General features: G+C 36.2%; 1 protein-coding gene and 1 pseudogene across 2 annotated transcripts in view; both read right to left on the reverse strand.

Moving 5' to 3' along the window:
• OLA1 (Obg like ATPase 1) overlaps positions 1-21273 on the reverse strand; it is a 172465-nt gene that overhangs the window by 118342 nt on the left and 32850 nt on the right. The gene's annotated exons all lie outside the window — the stretch shown is intronic.
• LOC132013335 (large ribosomal subunit protein eL37-like) lies at positions 20005-20368 on the reverse strand (annotated as a pseudogene).

Consider the following 21273-nt stretch of genomic DNA (forward strand, 5'->3'; position numbering starts at 1 on the left):
TCTTTCTTCCTCTAACTTACCTTGCGCTGAGGAGTTTTTCATAATTCCATTTCATTGCCTCTATAGATTTATAATTTGACTTTCCAAAAATTTTAGTAGCTGTCCAAAGGCTTACAAGATACATTTTTAATTAATCTGAGCCCACCTTCAATAATACCATACCATTTCAAATATAGTATAAACACATTACAATAATGTATTTCCAATTACTCTCTTCTACATTTCATGCTACTGCTGTCATCTTTTACTTTTTTTTTTTAAGATTTTATTTATTTATTTGAGAGACAGAGAGAGAAAGAGAGTACAAAAGAGCATAAGCAGTGGGAGCAGGAGAGGGAGAGGGAGCCGCAGACTCACGAGGGACTTGATCCCAGGACCCTGAGTATCATGAACTGAGTCGAAGATAGACGCTTATCCCACTGAGCCACCTAGGCGTGCCATCATCTTTTACTCTTTATATACACCATAAACATGTAATACATTGCTGCTATTTTTGTTTCAGACAGTTATCTTTTAGAGCAAGGGTGGGCCCATAAGCCAAATCTAGCCCATCACCTGTTTTTAGAAATGAAGTTTTACTGGAATACAGTGATGCTCATTCGCTTGCATATTTCACACTACAATCACAAAGTTGAGTAGATGCAACAGACTTTATGGCTCTCAAAGCCTAAAATACTTATACTCTAGCCCTTCATATAAAAAGCTGGCTGACCTTCCTGTCAGAATAATTAAAAATTAATTTCCCCCCTAAGTGGTCTTTGTGTAAATCTAATAAAGTAGGTCAGTTGGCAATGAATGCCTAGTTTTTGTTTGCCTAAGGAAAAATATTTCTCCTTCATTTTTGAAAGATATTTTCATTGAGTATTTATTTCTAGGCTGACAGTTTTTCTTCATTCAGCACTTGAAAAATGTCACTATACTGTCTTTTGGCTCCCATAGTTTCTTAAGAAAAGTCAGCTAACGGACAAAATTCCTATCTTTGTTCTTTGCTCTTTTTCAAAATATTTCTTTTTTCCTTGGGTGCCTTTAACATTTTTTCATTGACTTTTGTTTTTAACAGTCTGAATATGGGTGTGTATGTGTTATGTATCTAAGTTGTCATTCTCTGAGCTTCTCAAATCTATGGTTTTGTGGCTCACTAGTTTTTGAAAATTCTCAATTATTATTTCTTAAAATATTTCTTTCACCTCATTCTGTTGACCTCCTGATATTTCAGGCATGCGTATGTTAGACCCTCTGATGTTTTCCCACTGCTCTTGAATATTCTTTTTATTTTATTTTTTTGAAGTTTTCTTCTCTATGTGTTTCAGTTTGGGTAATTTCATTTGACCTATCTTAAGGTAAAGATTTTTTTTTACCTATCTTTCCTTGGCTGTGTGGAGAATACCTTGAGACTGCTCAAGGTATTCTCTATGTGTTACTGTGTTTTTCACTAACAGTATGCCCACGTGACTCTTCTCCCATTCTCCTGCTGGAATTACCCATCTGATCATGCCTGTTGTTCACCTTTTCTGTTAGACTAGCCTTTATTTAACATGTTAATCGCAGTTATTTTAAATTCCCTTTCAGACAGCTCTAACATCTGTATCATATCTGAGCTTAGTTCCAATGACTGCTTTTTATCTTGAGTATGTTTTGTCTTGCCTTTAGGTATGCCTTGTGATTTTTTTGTTGAAAGCACAACGTCCTGTGTAAAAGAACAGAGTTGAGATAAATCGTTTTTATGCTGGAAAAGAGACAAGCCTTTTCTTTTCCAACGCCTTTAGGGGACATTTGCATGTGTATTTCAAAGACACTGTGCTCTTTACAAACTGAAAGACAATCCCATGTTGAACAAGTCTATCAGTGCAATTTTTCCAAAGGCATTTACTCATCTCGTGTCTCTTTGTCACATTTTGGTAATTCTTGCAATACTTGAAACTTTTTCATTATTATTACATTTGTTATGGTGATCTGTGACCACTGATCTTTGATGTTACTACTGCAACTAATTTGGGGCATCATGAACTGTGTCTATATGAGATGGCAAATTCTTGATAAATGTTCTGTGTTCTGACTACTCCATCGACTGACCATTCCTTGGTCTCTCTCCTTCTCCTTGGGCCTCCCCATTCCCTGAGACAACAATATTGGAGTGAGGCCAATTAATAACCCTATAATGGTTCAAAGGAAAGAAGAGTTGCACATTTTTCACTTTAAATCAAAAACTAGAAATAACTGGGGCGCCTGGGTGGCTCAGTTGGTTGGACGACTGCCTTCGACTCAGGTCATGATCCTGGAGTCCCAGGATCGAGTCCCATATCAGGCTCCCAGCTACATGGGAAGTCTGCTTCTCCCTCTGACCTTCTCCTCGCTCATGTTCTCTCTCACTGTCTCTCTCTCAAATAAATAAATAAAAATCATTTAAAAAAAAAAAAAAACTAGAAATAATTAAGCTTAAGGAAGAAGGCATGTCAAAAGCCAAGACAGGCTGAAAGCTGGGCCTCCTGTGCCAAATCAACCAAGCTGTGAATACAAAGGAAAAGTTCTATTAAAAACATTTGTGATTCATGGAAGAGGTCAAAATGTCAACATTAACAGAAGTCTGAAAGAAGTTGATTCCAACCTTCATGGATGACTTTGAGGGGTTCAATACTTTGGTGGAGGAAAGAACCGCAGATGTGATAGAAATAGCAAAAAGAACTAGAATTAGAAGTGGAGCTTGAAGATGTGACTGAATTACAGCAATCTCATAATAAAACCTGAACAGATGAAGAGTTACTTCTTAATGATGAGCAAGGAAAGTGGTCTCCTGAGATGGAATTTATTCCAGGTAAAGATGCTGTGAATACCGTTGAAATGGCAACAAAAGATTTAGAATACCTCATAAACTTAGTTGATAAAGTAACAGCAGGGTCTGAGAGATTCTCTTCCAAAGAAGTTCTACTATGGATAAAATGTTATCAAACAGCTACAGAGAAATCATTTGTCAAAGAAAAAGTCAATCAAGCAGCAAACTTCATTGTTATTTTAAGAAATAACCACAGCCACCTGGACCTTCACTAACCACTACCCTGATCAGCACAAAGGCAAGACCCTCCACCAATAAAAACATGCTGAAAGTTCAAATGATGGTTTTCCTTTTTTAGCAAGAAAGTATTTTTAATTAAATTATGTATACTATTTTTTTAGATATACTGCTTTTACACACTTAACAGACTACAAGTACAGGGTAAACAGAACTTTTCTGTGCACTGAGAAACCAGAAATCATTGGACTCAATTTATCACGATATATATATATATACACATACATACATACGTACACATTTTTTTCTTTTTTAAATTGCAGTGGTCTGTGTGTTCGCAATATCTCTGAGATACGCCTGTATTTAGTTAGGATTTGGGCTGGGTTTGGTTACTGCTATCGTTACTCTTCCCTATCCACCCCCCCCCACGCACTCTCTCTGGTAGCAATTTTAAAACTATAGGAATGTTCCAGTTCAGAAGGGACCCAAAATATAGGCTTCTGTTTTAGTTAAATATCCCATCTGAATCCTGCTGTGTTTCAGCCTCAATCTGGATTTCTTTCTAGTTGTAACATCAGTATTTACAAGAAAATTTCCTCTGGTAAGCATCTATGGGTTTCTAATGTAAAATCCTACCATAAATAACCATTTTAAGGCATGTAAAAGTAAAAGTTTATACTTATATTGCTATCCCTTAATTATTACTATGCTCAAAAAAATGCTGTAATTTTTTTATTCAGATATCACAAGCCCAAATTTTCCAGTTGCATGCATGAGAAAAAAATGTTTAATATGCTGTCTTCATATAGTAACTAATCCAAAATAGAAAACTATCCTTGCACCAACTGAAGTCTCACGGACAGATGCACTGATTAGAGACTTCAGCAACATAACTTATGCTGTCTGAGAGGCCTTCTGAGGCAGATGTTCCATCTTATGACTCATCTAATCATTTACTTATACACTAATGTCCACTATATTCTATCACTCATATCATAGCAACTAAGCAGTGAAAATGAAACTCCAAATTTTGTTCCTGCAAATATAAAGTTCCCATTTAAATTCAGACTATTTCTAAAAAGAACAAAAAAGCCTTATTTGTAAGTAGTTTTCTGCTTTTGAATCACTGAGCTCATGTAGAGTTTCTGTATATGAACTGTCAAAGTGTAGCAAGCCAATTATATTGCAGAGATATACCACTAGCTACCTCGGAAAAAACACTTACATGTACTATACCTTTTACTTATTATTAAAATAAAAAGTGAACGGTGACATTCCTAAAGCTTTTTAGGATAAGTTAAAGCAAGATAAATTTGCTTTAAGTGAGTAATTTTATTCCATTAGTTCTAAATTTTGTTCACCGAAAAAAATTATCTAAAGAAAACACTTGTCAATTTAAATAATGTCAATATATTAGTGCTATTAAGTTACTTAAAATAAATTATAACCAGAATTATTTAATAAGACACCAAAGGGAAAAAATTCAGATTACTTAGAATCCATGGGTGAAGTTCTCTAAGCATCCAGATTGCTGTGTAAAGTTAATATTACCTTAAGTATAAAAGAAGTTAACTAATAGTCTAAATATTTATTTTAGTATCAATCTTAAGTCTTAATCAAACAGTTATACTTTGTTCCTTTTTAGCAGAAGAAAATGAATAAAAATGACTACAAAATGCTTTTAACTGGGAATTTAAAAATTAGAACATTATTAAAGTGATCATGAATGTATCATATTAGGAATATTAAACTTCATTTGAAAATCAAATAGTATAATTGAAGGATTTTCTACACACGTGGGGCCTTCTACATTTTATCTCTTAATGTAATATTTATTGAAGGCAAATTTTAAAATCGAGAAAACCTTTAATAGTATAACCACCTTGATTTGCTCCCAAAATAAGGGGGAAATTTTTATGAAACTGTCAAGTTTAACAGTAGTCAATGGCAGCATACAATCAGTAAACAAATTCAGTTCAAGGCAAGAACAACTACATCACCATTTAGTGGTTGCAATTTAGATTATTCTAGCGTGTAATACTTTAATTGTATAAAACAAAGCTGATGTCACAAATACAAAAGAACTTCTTGCAACACAAGTACCTCAAATCATCTCTATGCTGCCACTGACGGCTGACAAGTGATGAGCACTTTGTTCAAATGTACACACTGTGCACATAAGACAACAGGTGGTTTATAGAAAGAAAATACTGAATGAAGCTCTTAAATTCTTCAAAAACATTTTTATGATATGTTGCCAGAATATCTACTTTAATCTTGAACAGCTAGAAGATTTCTTGTATAGGGAAATAGAATATTCTCAACCTTAAAAAGGTGAGCTGAGACTTAAAAAGGTGAGCTGAGACAGACAAACTATGATTGATACCAGGCTAAGAATGTTTATATGAGACAATGCATTAATATATTGCCAGTGTGTTGACATATGATCAATGTATTCTACAATTTAGTAATTTAGGTTAAAATATTTTCAAGTATTTTTTAAAACCTATCCTTATTAATTGATATGTGGGTACTATTATTCAGTGCTGGAGAAAAATTTCCCCATAAAAGCAAACACACACCCAAGCTCTTTAGGTCTTCATTAGGCTGCAGTGTTAGAGGTGTTTCCTCATTGATGCAAGAAAATGAAACAGATGGCAGTGTCCAGAAAGTGGGTAACACTCCTCACTACTACCACCATCCTAATCTAAGAATCTAAACTTTTTTTAAAAAAGATTTTATTTATTTATCTGACAGAGAGCTTGCCAGCATAAGCCGGGGGAACAGCAGGCAGAGGGAGAAGGAGACTCCCCACTGAGCAGAGAGCCCTATGTGGGGCTCCATCCCAGCACCCTGGTATCATGACCTGAGCTGAAGGCAGACACTTAACCTACTGAGCCACCGAGGCATCCTGAAAGTGGTAAAATTGAGTAATAAGTTATTTTCATTTACTTGGAACAGTAGAACTTGAAGAAATCTAGGTTGTATTAACAGAAGATGAGAAAGTAGGAAGATTCATAAGACTTCTTCTTCTTTCAAAAAATTTAGAACACTGGTTCTCAACGTGTGGTTCATGACCCTAGCAGGGGTCTGCAAGGTCAAAATATTACTTCATAACAACACTACAATGTTATTTGCCATTCTCAATTTTGTTTACATTTGCAGTCATGGTACAAAATCAATGGTACCAAAAACTGCTAGAATCTTAGCATGAATCAACATAGTCATGTCGAATTGCTCTAGTAGCCACTATGCTGTGTGTGTGCGTGTGCACTGCTCTGTGTGTGGGTGCGTGTGCAAGAGCGCGCATACACACACACACACACACACACAGAGTAATCAAGTTTCACTTAAGAATGTCCTTAATGAAGGGCACCTGGGTGGCTCAGGCACTAAGCATCTGCCTTCGGCTCAGGTCATGATCCCGGGGTCTTGGGATCGAGCCCCACATCGGGGTCCCTGCTTAACGGGAAGCCTGCTTCTCCCTCTCCTCCTCCCCCTGCTTGTGTTCACTCTCTTGCTTTGTCTCCCTCTGTCAAATAAATAAAAATCTTTAAAAGAATGTCCCTAATGAAATAGTAAAGACTACTGATTTTATTAAATCTCAACCCTTGGGCACACATCTTTTTAATATGTTGGACAAGGAGACAGAAGTACAAATAAAATACTTCTGCTGCATACCAAACTACAATGGTGATCAAGAAAAAGCACTAGAATTACTAGCTACTTTTTTTGTGGAGCATGATTTCTACTTGAAGAACAACTGACATTCAAACCGAGGTTATTTAATCTTTGATATCTGGCAGCCATCTTATGGTAAATGATAAAACCCAGGCCTGAGTGAAAATCAGAATTCTGGAAAACTTGTATATGCCACCAGGAGCTTGATAGCTTCCCAATATTTATAGACTTTTCTTGAGATCTGTGATGATATTAATAGATACGATTTTTTGATACTGTATAATGAAAATATGTCAAGATTTCAAAGATCTGCATCATCAGTGAGAATCAGTATTTTCCAAATTACTAACTGCATTCATGGGTTGAAGAGCCACTCAAACTACAACATATACCAATGGACTTTAATGTAACCAAGTACCGAAAGCCCACTGCTATAGTTGTAAATTCTACGTTCTAATTAACTTTTAAGAACTTTCCATTTGCCAAGTTTCAATGTACTATCAAAAAATAATATTCATGGGGCACCTGGGTGGCTGCGTTACGCCTCTAGCCTTCAGCTCAGGTCATGATCTCAGGGTCCTGGGATCGAGCCCCGCATCAGGCTCTCTACTCCACGGAGAGCCTTGCTTCCCACCTCCCCACCCCCCGCCTGCCTCTCTGTCTGCTTGTGATCTCTCTGTCAAATAAATAAATAAAATCTTTTTAAAAAAAATAATAATAATATTCACAATTATCTGAAAAGGTTATTCAAATACTCTTCCTTTTTCTAACCACATATCTGAGGCCAGATTTTCTTCATGTATCTTAACAAAAACAATATACTGCAAAAGATTAAATTCATAAGTATGACAATCCAGCTATCTTCTACTATGCCAGATATTAAAGAGATTAGCAAAATACAAAGCAATCCCACTTTTCTCATTTAAAACTTTTGCTTTAAAAAATTTAATTATTTTTCTGGTGCCTTCAGCTCAGGTCATAATCTTGGGATCCTGGGACTGAGTCCCACATCCCTGCAGAGCAGGGAGCCTGCTTCTCCCTTCGCCCCTCCTCCCACTCATTCTCTCAATCTCTCTCTCTCTCTCTCTTTTTCAACTCTCAAATAAATAAAATCTTATAATACATATAATTATTTTTCAAAATATGTTAACATACAATGGTTTAGTTATTTTAAAATGCACTAAGAAGAAATAATTTTGGGGGCGCCTGGGTGGCTCAGTGGGTTAAGCCTCTGCCTTCAGCTCAGGTCATGACCTCAGGGTTCTGGGATCGAGCCCTGAATCAGGCTCTCTGCTCAGCAGGGAGCCTGCTTCCTCCTCTCTCCCTCTTTGCCTGCCTCTCTGCCTATTTGTGATCTATCTCTCTCTGTCAAATAAATAAATAAAATCTTTAAAAAAAAAAAAAAAGAAGAAGAAATAATTTTTTAATCTTAGTTCTAATTTCTAATATGTTAAGTATGGATTGATATTAACCTCATAAATATAAATTTTGGGAGGCGTTAATAATTTTAAGAATATATAAGAGTCTGAAAACCAAAAAGGTTGAAAACTGCTGCTTTCGAGATTACTAATCTCAACTTCTTTTAAGATAATATTCCACTTATCCATTTGGGGGAAGGGAGTGAAAAGTTGCATTCTTTTTTATAAAAATGAATTTCTCAGGGGCTATAAAGAGAGATAGTTGAGTGAAAAAGACAACAACGGTTAGAAAAAGGATTCAGGGTTCTAAAGACACTTGGCTATTTCTAGACCTGGGGCAGGATGGAAAAAGCTCTAAGACTACCAATGTGATATCAACAGAGTTCAGGAGCCAAGTTGAAGAGGCTCCCTTTGCCAAAAATGGTACAACTTGATTATCAGTAAGGATGAGAATTGCAATGAACTGAAACATAACAAGTATTTAAATCTATGAATTTATAACAATCCAAAATGTATCATTATCAACTTCTAAAGGAAGCTAATAAACCAACTCATTATCGTGCCAACTTTATCCTAGGAAAACGTCAATATAATCCCACTCACACGCCCAAGGAGGAAGAAAAAGCCTAAGTAAAAATAAGCTCCTGTAACTTTTAAACACAATTTTTTAAATTCCAGATAAAATACTAATAAATTGATGCTAATTAACAGTAAGCATCTACTTTCTAAAGGAAGCTCATTTCCCTTATCATACATAAACTGTCTTCAAAGAAACCAACACATAATATCTATCTTTAAAAACCAAACAAAATTACAACTTCACTGACTGAACATGATCTCTTTCCCTCTGAACTCTATCCCTAGAAGTGCTTATGAACATCAAAGTAATTACCATGACTACTTTAGGTTCAAAACATGTGAAGGTTTCCTTTAAGTAATGAGGTTTTAAGGTAAAAGAGACTACAGACTTAAAACATGGACCATGGATGTTACAGTCAATTAACTAAAAAATGCACATAATATATGAGAGATAGTAGTTAAAAGGAAGGGCTTTAGACAAGAGCTCAGATTCAACTCTGAGTACTGCTACTTAACTAACTCAAGCTACTTAACCTCTCTAAATGTTTCAATAGTATGTAAGATGAGAACAGTAGTGCCTACTTCATGTAAATCATGTCAGATGTAAAGGAGGTCACAGATGTAATAAAAGAGCCTTTAGATACTGCCTGTAACACACAAATCCTCAATAAATAAAGCAGCTGATAATAGTACCTGTTATTATTCATGTCATGTAAAGATCAAGAAAGGAGATGATGGGAAAATGGGGAAATGTTGGGCAAAATGGTTCCCTTCACCAACTGTCAAAGAATACCATCATCAGTCTAGTAAACATTAGCTACCATTCTGCCTTTAGGCGGTATGGGGCAGTTATCAAAAGAGAAATGGACATACAATACATGAATGAGTAGTCATTTTCACAGACACCAGGTGTAAGTACACTATCTGAAATAACACTGTTTCCTTTTTTAGATTTCCTAACAAAATATTATCCAAGTCACTTAGTGAAAAGATATAGAATAGTGAAAAGACATAGTGAAAAGTGAAAGACATAGTAGAAAGACACAGAACATAATAATCCTTCTAAGTAAATACTTAGTATAAACCTTCCATTTGCAAGCAAAATAGGCCAGTCTCCTGATGCTTCTTAAATGAAGCAAACTTTTAAATTCTCATCTGTGAATTATAATATTAGCAAAGAAAGGCTGACAAAAAAGAGAGAGAGAGAAAGGAATTATAACAAAGAAGGATTAAATTCAAATTCAAATTATAGTCCTGTCTTGATTTCCATCAACTTTAACTCAAGAGATTAACTACAAAACTCTAAGGAGTGTAGCAGACTCAGGATTTTTGACAAGTTTATTAAACTCCCAGAGACACAGTTTCCTCATTCCCAAAAGAGAGGTAATATGATCTACCAAGAGATCATGGCTCCTAACTCAAGAAATTCCCTTCCCTATTACTCAATCCTTTCCTATAACTGCAACCATGAATGTATAAATAGCAGATCAATATCCAAAGTGGTAAAATGGTGGGGCGCCTGGGTGGCTCAGTGGGTTAAGCCCCTGCCTTCAGCTCAAGTCATGGTCAGAGAGCCACATTGGGCTCTCTGATCAATGGAGAATCTGCCTCTCCCTCTCTCTCTGCCTACTTGTGATCTCTCTCCCTGTCAAATAGATAAATAAAATCTTTAAAAAAGAAATCATACAATGGTGATTAGACTGTGGTTGTATATTTAAAATTATTATCTGTAGTACATTTCCTTAATGTTGCTTTAAAGAAATACAAGAACATGGATGGAATACATGCAATCCCCTACACGTTCACAACATTTTTATTAACATTTGAAAAATAAATTTAGTTGGGAAACAGAGGAAAACACTATTCCAAAAAAGCTATAAATTAACATATAATCCATAATTTTGGTTCTATCCACCTGACATTCTGGTTGGTATGGGAGAGAAGAAGACCTTCACAACTGGTCTGAACAGAAGGTAGGTACAATTGTCCCTGTCATCTCAGATATAAGGGAAGAGGAATAAAACCACCTTCCCCTGACCTACCTCCTTACTTATGTGAAGTGCAAAATATCTCAAGGTCTAGTGATACAGTAGAATCTTCTTTAGGTCCTATGGCAAGAAGTGAGCCAGTCAAGTCCAGTCAGTCCTTCCCTCTGTGGGAGGGAAGAGGGAGCAAGGACAGCAAGACAGAATTGGGGTGAGAGGAGAAGATAGATCAGGAAGGAAACATCATGGGCCTAGACAAAAAAATTCTAGGCTCGTGGCCAGTCTAGGAGTTGTGAGGGATATCACAACTTTACTAAAGAAGAGGAGAGGAAATCTCTGGTTATAAGGAATCACTGCTGCAACACAACCTGTGGCCCTTAGAGGAAGCCCTTTCCTTCAACTGCCCAGGCTGGGAAGTGGCACTACGAACCCCTAAGCTCAAAATTGTAAGTCCCGGTAGAAATACTGTATGTGGTATATAATGGCTGATTTAAGGGTGTCAATGTAAACTCTGCAAAGGACAAGTTAGAAGGAAATTGAAGACTCACTGTAATAAAACACAAGTGCTCATCTGATTTCATTCACATGAGTATAACAATGAATGCACTGGTTTTCAAAACCAAATCAGTCTCAATACTTACATTTTTAACTTAACATGACAGTGTTCTGACAACTAAGAAAAATGTCATTCAAAATTTGATGTTTGGGGCGCCTGGGTGGCTCAGTGGATTAAGCCGCTGCCTTTGGCTCAGGTCATGATCTCAGTGTCCTGGGATCAAGCCCCGCATCGGGCTCTTTGCTCAGCGGGAGCCTGCTTCTCTCTCTCTCTCTGCCTGACTCTCTGCCGACTTGTGATCTCTCTCTCTCTGTCAAATAAATAAATAAAATCTTTAAAAAAAAAAAAATTTGATGTTTAAGGATCAAGAGACTCTCCAGGACCTTAGACATTGTCCTCACATCCTGAGTAATTTCAACTCATTAGTGAGAGAAGAGTTTTTAAAAGAATCCATGTAGCTGGTTGAATGGGAAAAAAGATCTCCAAAGCATGTCAGAAAAGACACTGAAGAAAAAAATGAGAATGACTCAAGCACCTCAAGTAGATATAAGACCACCATGAGTATGAGGATATATTCAAGCAATTAAACTGTAAATAGCTAGTAGATTAAATAGTGGCTTCAGATGATATTACAATGCAAAGGAGAAGGAACGGTTTCCTACTGCTGCAGTATTTTCCACAGTAAACAGAAGTTGGTTATTAGAATGCATTGTATATGTAGATGAGAACCACTGCATAATTACTTAACCCATTGAATTTGTACCAAAGAAACAAAGAAAACATGTTTTTTGGTCAGATTGTTTACTGCAATCCAATACTAGATTAATTTAATAAATACTGCTGAAAAAGAAAATTACAGGACCCAAAGAAACAACTCCATTATATTAGGATACAATCAAAGACCATTTTATATTGGCAATTTGTGTCTAGGCAAAAATGTGTGACTCATTTTAAACTTTTAAATGATATGCTTATGGGGGGATGGGAAGTGTGCTCCTGAAAACAGTAATTTATGTGCGTGGTAATTAAAGGTGATTTACAAAACATATAAACACCTAACTTAACCTAAAAGGGGAAGACAATTACATGAAGGCATTTTTCCCTTCTCATTTAGCAGTTCAATAAAGTTGTAGTGCCTTGAGGGCTACAATTCCATATAAACTAGAAAGGCAACTTAAAACCTATTTCTTCCATCAGTGCTACCTTCATCTCCTTTTACCAAACTAGACAATAAAACTAAAGGACCTCTTTGGAATCTTATTGGTAAAGCTTTAGCTAAGCAATTTAGACGTAAGAAAGCCAAACAGATACAGAGGAACAGTAATATAAAACAGAATGAAGACACATCTGTCATTAATAACAAAAGAGAAAGGATAAGGGCTTTTATTTCCCTGGCCAAAAATTCTAACCGTCTGCACAGAAATCACGTACATGGATCAGTCTTGGTTCTATCTCTGTAAGAATTTTGTCTGCCCAGTTTAACAGAAGTGAAGGCCCAGAGAGAAGTGAAATTGGTCAAGAACTTAAAATTATACTACAGGGGAAGGCAGGGAGACAGACGTATTATAAAACTGCAGCGATCTTTGAAAATAAAAAGAAATGACATCAAAAACAAAATAATTATCGGTTATTACAAAAACTGAAATCCTCTACTTACTAAAGAAAAGTCTTTTTAAGGAAAATAAATGTTAAAAAGTAAATGCAAATAGAAACTATACTCCTTCATATAATCAGGAAAAGAAAATAAGCATACATCCTTTATTTGGATTTTTAAAAAAAGGTAATTCTGGAGATTGGAAACAAAGGGTAAATATGAAATTTTATTGTGAACACTTATTTTCTATTTTGTTTATGATAAGCATGTCATTTTAAATTTTTTTAAATTTTTTAAATATTTTATTTATTTATTTGACAGAGATCACAAGTAGAGAAGCAGGCAGAGAGGGAGAGGGGGAAGCAGGCTCCCCGCCGAGCAGAGAGCCCGATGTAGGGCTCAATCCCAGGACCCTGAGATCATGACCCAAGCCGAAGGCAGAGGCTTTAACCCACTGAGCCACCCAGGCGCCCCAGCATGTCATTTTAAATTTTTAAAATATTGGGGCACCTGGGTGGTTCAGTTGGTTAAGCGGCTCCCTTTGGCTCAGGTCATGATCCTAGGGTCCTGGGATCAAGCCCCACATGGCGCTCCCTGCTTAGCGGGGGCCTGCCTCTCTCCTGGCTTGTGCTCTCTCTCTTTCTGTCAAATAAATAAATAAAACCTTAAAAAAAAAAAGAAATGAAAATATTTTACAAATATTAAAAGAAAAATAATAAATTATAAAAAACTAATTTTTAAAATATAATGAATATAGTTTTTAAAATAACATCATCTGTTTGGCCATTTATAATCAAAAGGTAGAGAGAAATCTGATAAAACCAAAACTGTCTACTCATAAGGTATAAGGGGAGCAAGGGTGTAAGCACATTATTAAATTACAATTTTAGGGGCACCTGGGTGGCTCAGTTAAGCATCTGCTGTCAGCTCAATCATGATCTCAGGATCCTGGGATCAAACCCCACATCAGGCTCCCTGCTCAATGAAGAGTGTGCTTCTCCCTCTCCCTTTGCCCTACCACCTGCTTGTGCATCCTCTCTCTCTCTCAAATAAATGAATAAAATCATTTTTAAAAATTACAATTTTATATGTACTATGGAATGAAGCTCATTTTTTCTAAAGTACAAGTTTTTGTACCTAAATTATATGTAATTCAATCTAATATAAGGGAACACTTTCTGGTATCAAGAAGGTATCTATCGATTAGATCTCAGCAGTGGGCAGGGGGATGACTAGCAAGGGTTTCCCTCTGCTTTGACAAATTAACGAAGGAATTCTATTTAGGTGATTCTATATCATGCATATTTAAAAAACTAACATAAAGATAATTACATTGCTAAGAATATATTTAAAAGGTTGTGTTTCTTTCCCTATCATCATTCTTACTCTTGGGGGGGGAAAAGCCAGATGAAATGAAATACTGAATTATCAATGAGTTCCCTCAATCTTTTTATTTTTCAAATCCAACTTAGGTTAAGCAGCCAACTCCTGGCTCTACCTGGCAAGGGCAAAGATAAGGCTCTCTAAGGTTCCTAGGGTAGAAAGAAGTTGGATAATATCCCCTCACCCAAAATATGGAGAATGGGGAAGAGTTAATTGTACACAAAGAAATTCGTTTATCACTAGGACAAAGAGATGTATAAGGACAGTTCTGCCTTTCCCCACAGCCTTCCCTCAACACCACAGACAGACAGACAGACGGACACACACACACGCGCGTGCGCGCGCGCCCGTTCACTATGCTACATCCTACATGTGTTCCATTAAGACTTCTTGGAAATGCAAGTATCACTTTATGGCGGAAGAGACTACACAAATATAATGCTCTGAGAATAATCAAGGAAATAACTTCTTTAACAAGAGAATCCACTAATTTAGTTAGCTGTGAATAAATTTCTACCCTGGCAGAACAATACTGATTAGCTCAGCTTAAAAATCAAACATTTTACAGAGATAGAAATAGATCCCTGACAACTCCTGACTCACAACGTTCTAGGTCAAAGCCATCTTCTCATTGTTTTTTTAATATTATTAATTATATATTTATTTTATTTTAGAGAAGGGGAAAGAGAGCAAACAGTGGGAGGGCAGAGGGAAAGGGGAAGAATCCCCAAGCTGACTCCTCTCTGAGTGGGAAGTCCAAAGTGGGGTTGAGCTGAGCTGAAACCAAGAGTCAGATGCTTAACCAACTGAGCCACCCAGATATTCATTGTTTTAATACAGAACTCTAGAGGGTCTTATCTGAATAATTTGTGGATACCTTACACTGGTATTTAAGTTAGAAAATTCCTCATGCTTTAAATATCAGAATAATACATGTCCGCTTTAAAAAAACAAAAAAAGCCAAGAGTCTAAAGTAAAAAAGGAAAGTCACCCATCTCTCCCCTGACCCAATTCTATTCTTCAAAAATCTATCAACAATTCGATGTATCTTTTTCTCATTTCCTCTTATGAGTATAGGGTAGAGCTGAGCTCTCCAATACTGTACCCACTATCTACATGTGGCTATTAATAACTTGAAATGTAGCTAGTCCAAATGGAGATATGCTCTAAGTATAAATCACACACCAGATTTCAGAGACAACACAAAAATTATATCAAGAATTTTTCATATTGACCACATCCTGAAATAAATATTTTGGATAGATCATTAATATTAACTTCACCTTTTCTTTTTATCTTTTTTTTTTAAGATTTTACTTATTTATTTGATAGAGATTACAAGTAGTCAGAGAGGCAGGCAGAGAGAGAGAGAGAGGAGGAAGCAGGCTCCCCATGGAGCAGAGAGCCCAATGCGGGGCCTGATCCCAGGACCCTGAGACCATGACCCAAGCCGAAGGAAGAGGCTTTAACCCACTGAGCCACCCAGGTGGCCCTCTTTTTATCTTTTTTATGTGGCTATCAGAAAATGCTACATTACATATGTAGCCACGCTTATGGCTAACAATATATTTCTACTGGTCAGAACTGGTACAAAGGCTAACAATGCAGATGTTAGAGTCAGACTTGCCTTACTGAATACAACCCCCAACTATATCTTCTACCAACCGTGTAAGGTTGGGCAAATTTCCTAACCGCTCTGTATCCATTTCTGAATTGTTCTGAGAATCAAATGAAATTACTTACATAAAGCACTTAGCATATAGCCTGGCACATAGTAAGCACTCAATAAATATCTGGGAGCACCAAAATAACAAAAACCATAACCTAATTCTTTTAAAAATTACTGCACAGCACCTGTCTCTTTGAGCTCTATATACTGTGCAGGTTAAGTATTCTCTGAAAAACAATGTACACCAACCACCTGAATCTTCTCCCTCTCTTACATACAAATACATGGATCTTAAACATGTTTAATATAGATTCTAAACCCTTAGATCTAAAAATGTATGAAAGCAGTGTGGTATGGTAAAAGACTGGAAAGAAAAAGAACTTTAAAAAATGAAAATGTGTCCTATGTCCAGTTTACCAACTACATACTCTAGGAAGAGGACATAACCTTTCACTCTTGATATCCTCATCTGTACAACTGGGATAGTAGCAATCCTGCAGAACTGTTCAGATTAAAAGGAATAACAAATTAGAAGTAATCTACTGTAGCACCTAACATATACCAGGTGCTTAATAATCACATCCTTTTGTCTGGAAATCAAAATAAACTGCCAGCAGCTCAGATACATGCTAACAGCATTAACATTCACCTGCTTGCTAGGTCACAACTGCCAACCCTGGTCATGCTCTGAAGAGGCAGTTTAAACACATCATAATTCCATAGTCCTGTAGATTCCCTACATTTTAGCCCTTGTACAAACTGGAGTTAAAACCTGTACTGCTGTGTAAAAGCACAGGTAAATACTCCAGAAAAGATAAATACTTCAAGGGAAAAAAAAAAAAAACCTAACTCTATGGCCTCTGTTTTTATCCATCCTTATAAAGAAGGGTAGAAGATTGCTTCCAGATTACTGCCTTTTTATGCTAACTAAGAGAAAACACTGCACAATGGCTTTGCCTACGGTCTCTTTTACAAAGACGCATTAAATGTCAATTTAGAGCTAGGAAAGGGCATCTCTTCTGATATATACCAGATGCATATGAAATTAGACAACCTATAATTTTTTCTCTTTGCCTCAGCTGCCACAATGCTCAGCGGTAAAATTTCCTCTCAATGTCAGTATGTTATTCAGCACGGGTTATGTGTTTACTGTGTACCTAGGCTCCTGACCATCCAGCCACCCTATTCCCTTTAATTCTCATTCTTCATTAATGGCTTTCAACACTTTCCTGTTGTTTTAATGTATTTGTCTTTTATTGTAAGACAGTTAAAATTCCTTTTAGAAGTCAGCAAAACAAAATAATAAACAGAACTAAAGTTCACACAGAGAGTTCAAAATAAATTCACACAGAGAAAATAATGAACAAGCAACTGGAGAAGAGAACTCCAGAAGGAACAGGACACTAAATCTCGCACGTCCACCATTACCACCAATATCACGCACACACATACCAATTTAGCTGAAGATCATCAAACAACGTAACATAACATAACAACAACATAAATGATCATATCCTTTATAATTAACATTTCTATAAACCTGAACCTCCTGTATGTTTCTAAATTGGGAACAAAACTGTCTGTAGCTCAGAAAGCAGAACTCTTGTTTCTAGCCTATAAGCTCATATCTCTAAGCACCTGTCTATAAATATCTTAACAGTAGGTGCAGTGATAATGCCGAAGTGCTGCCTGTCCTTCACGTAACACACAAATGCCTTAGCTTCCTGTTGAAATACCACTTCAAAACTTCTGTCAGCTTTGAAAAGCCAAGGATGCAGTGAACTCAATAGCCTCATCATATTCAAAGCTTTAAACACCTAACAAAAGGAAGTCACACTGCTTCTAAAAATTGATAAAAATAAGTCACACTGACTCACTAAACTCTAGTGAAAAACTTAATCATTTTCCTAACAAAACATGTTATCAGAAGTTACTACATGTATGAATTTCAAAAGCATTTCCTTATCATAAGATGGTTGCTGTTTCCCCTATTCTATACTGAATCTTTGTCAAACAGTCTAATATCAGGAGAACTTCCTGAATAGGAGATGTTAAAAAAAAAAAAAAAAAAAGCCTACCGTTAAGTCCTATCCCTTCTTCACGAAGTCTCTCAAATTTACTTTTCTCTTCAGCTGACAGTTTTCTGAAATCTAGTCCTTATTATTTCCTCCATGAAATACTACAAATTCTACTTGTTCTTTTTTCCCCAAACTTCTTCCCACTCAGATCCATTCAGTGTATTGACATGTAGTTGCTAAAGAATCAACTGTTAACTAAGTGACATAATCCTGCATATCAGCACTGAAGTGAATAAAATGCAAATTTCTGACTTAACAAAATTACAAACTATCAATGCCAATACACAATAGGGCTGAATCTCACAGGCATTATGCTGAAAGGAGGAAGGCACAAAAGAACACAGAATATACGATTACATTTATATGAAGTTCAAGAACATGCAAACATGGAGGCACCTGGATGGCTTAGTGTCTGACTCTTATTTCGGCTCAGGTCATGATATCAGGGTTATGAGATTGAGCCTTGTGTCGGGCTCCATGCCCCTCTCCCTCTGCCCCCCTCTTCCTCTCCCTATTAAAAAAAAAAAAGAAAGAAAAGAAAAGAATATGCAAACATAATCAGTGATGATGGAAGTCAGGATAGTGATTACCCTGAGTGGGAAACTAAGAAGAGTGACACAAATTTTCTATACTTTGATCTACATGCTGCTTATATAAGTGTATACAAGTGTACAAATGCGTCCATATTTCTTTTTTTCTTTAAGATTTTATTTATTTATTCATGAGAGAGAGACAGGAAGAGGGAGAGGGAGAAACAGGAGGTACCTAGAGTAGTCAGATTCAGAGGTAGAAAATAGAAAGGTAGCTGCTAGGGACTGGGGAAGGAAGGAAGTGGAAGTTATTTAATGGGTATGGAGCTTCAGCTCAGGATGATGGAAAAAGTTGTGGAGATGGATGCTGATGATGGTCGCACAACATGTCAATGTACTATATGCCACTGACCTGAACACTTAAAGATGGCTAAAACATAAATTTTATTTTATATATATGTTACCGTAAAAAAAATTTTTAATGAAAAAAATATGTTGAAATTTAAAATGTATATTCACCAAAAAAAAAAAAAAACCAATGTAGCAACATTAAAATAAGTCTATACGCACTGACATAGAATGATCTGCAAACTCCAAAATAAGTTAAGTGTAGTATTACGATCCCCACTTTACATGAGAAAATGAAGTTCAAAGACCCAGTGTTACTTTTCCACAATTATATAGCTAGAAAGTGGGCTGATAGTCACTTTCAGGTTTGTGATTCCAAAACACTCTTTCTACTTCAAATACCAGACTGAAATGCAGAAAAATAGTTGCATTATGCTAACATGGTTCTGATTTGTTTCCCTTCCATTATTATCTTTACTATAATTTAACCAATAACTAATTTTTAAGGTGCCATTTTGAAAAGCACATCCTAAACATCATATACTTGCATTTCTGCTCCAAAGTAAATGAAGGCTTAGGTTTTGTTTGTTATAAATTTTAAATTTTAAAAAAGCACCTTCAGAGGTTCGTTCAGTTGGTAGAGCATACACTCTTGATCTCAGGGTAGTGAGTTCAAGCCCCACACTGGGCACAGAGCTTTCTTGTAAATAAATAAATAAACAGATAACTAGATAAAATTTTTTGAACTAAAAAAATTAAAAAGCTCCTTCAGCTTATATTAATAACCTGTTAAGGAAATGTAGATGAGTTTAAAAAAAATTTTAATAAATAGTATTTAGCTTTTCACAACAGATGTTCATAACAAAATTTCCCATAAAAGTGGTATACACTAAGTATAATGGATACCTATTTGATTTTCAAAAGCAGTTAATCCATTAAATAACTTTTTTTATTTTTTTGAAATAGACCATTTGGGTGCCTGGGTGGCTCAGTTGGTTAAGCCTTCATTTGGCTCAGGTCATGATCCCAGGGTCCTCGGATCAAGTCCCATGTCCGACTCAGCAGGGAGTCCGCCTCTCCCTCAGACCTTCCACCTCTTACACCCCCGCGCTCTCTCTCTCTCTCTCTCAAAAATAAATAAATAAATAAATAAATAAATAAATAAATAAAATGTTTTTAAAAATTAAATAAATCAGAACGTTTATGTGTGACTAATCGCTGGAATCCTGAAGGTGAAGTGGATACTGCAACAGCCACCCTCTTGGGCTTAGGTGTTGTTCCTTCATGGCATCCATGCCTAAATCTGCTGTACCCAATTTTTAGGTGCCTCATTTGACTGGTCCCAGTGCCTCATTTGACTGGTCCCAGTGGTATTTCATCTTTTAACTTTGGCACTCGTTATACTTTCTCTTACACTTGGCAGGATAGCCACATTTGCCACAGTGGACTTCTGAAGGTGATAGGTCTTCAAGCCACAGCAGTGGCACAATGTGTGACTCTTATTTAGATGCTTTCCAAACAATGATGTCCTCTTTGTCATCTTGTCTCCACAGCAAAGCTGAAAGAGCTCCATTAAATAACTTTTAGAATGTTAATTCCTAGTGTTTCTTCAAACACCAGAAACTGTTACTTTTCTTTCTCAATGGTAAAGTCCAGTAAGAAAAACCAAAAGTTAAAAAGAAATTTAAAAAGACTATTCACAGAGGAAAGAATTTCTGTTCTACAGTTAAAATTACATCATTAGCAAAGGAAACAATCATAGTTATTCAGAGCAGTTTATCCAAAATGGATGCCAATTATATCAAAAATAGGGAGAAATTCCCACTTTTTTAAAAATTTAAATTCAATTGAGTTAACATAGTGTACTATCAGTTTCAGAATTTAGTGATTCATCAGTTGCATGTAACACCCAGTGCTCATTACACATCAAGTGCCCTCCTTAATGCCCATCACCCAGTTATCCCACTCCCTCCCCGCTCCCCTCCAGCAACCCTGTTTATTTCCTAGAGTTAAGAGTCTCTTATTCTTGGCTCCCTCTCTGCTTTTATCTTATTTTTCTCTTCCTTTTCCCTTTTTGTTTCTTAAACTCCACATATGAGTGAAATCACATGGTTTTTGTTGTTTTCTGATTGACTTATTTTGCTTAGCAAGATACCCTCCAGTTCCATCCATGTCATTGCAAATGACAAGATTTCATGCTTTTTGATGGCTGAGTAATATTCCAATGTGTATGTGTACGTATATGTATGTGTGTGTATATACAAACACCACATCTTCTTTATCCATTCATCTGTCAATGGACATCTGGGCTCTTTCCATAGTTGGCTATTGTGGACATTGCTGCTATCAACACTGGGGTACGTGTGCCCCTTTGAATCACTATGTTTGCATCCTTTGGATAAATACCTAGTAATACAATTGCTAGATCATAGGGTAGTTCTATTT

This window comes from Mustela nigripes, chromosome 3 (genome assembly GCF_022355385.1).
Source record: "Mustela nigripes isolate SB6536 chromosome 3, MUSNIG.SB6536, whole genome shotgun sequence".
NCBI classification, from domain to species: Eukaryota; Metazoa; Chordata; class Mammalia; order Carnivora; family Mustelidae; genus Mustela; species Mustela nigripes.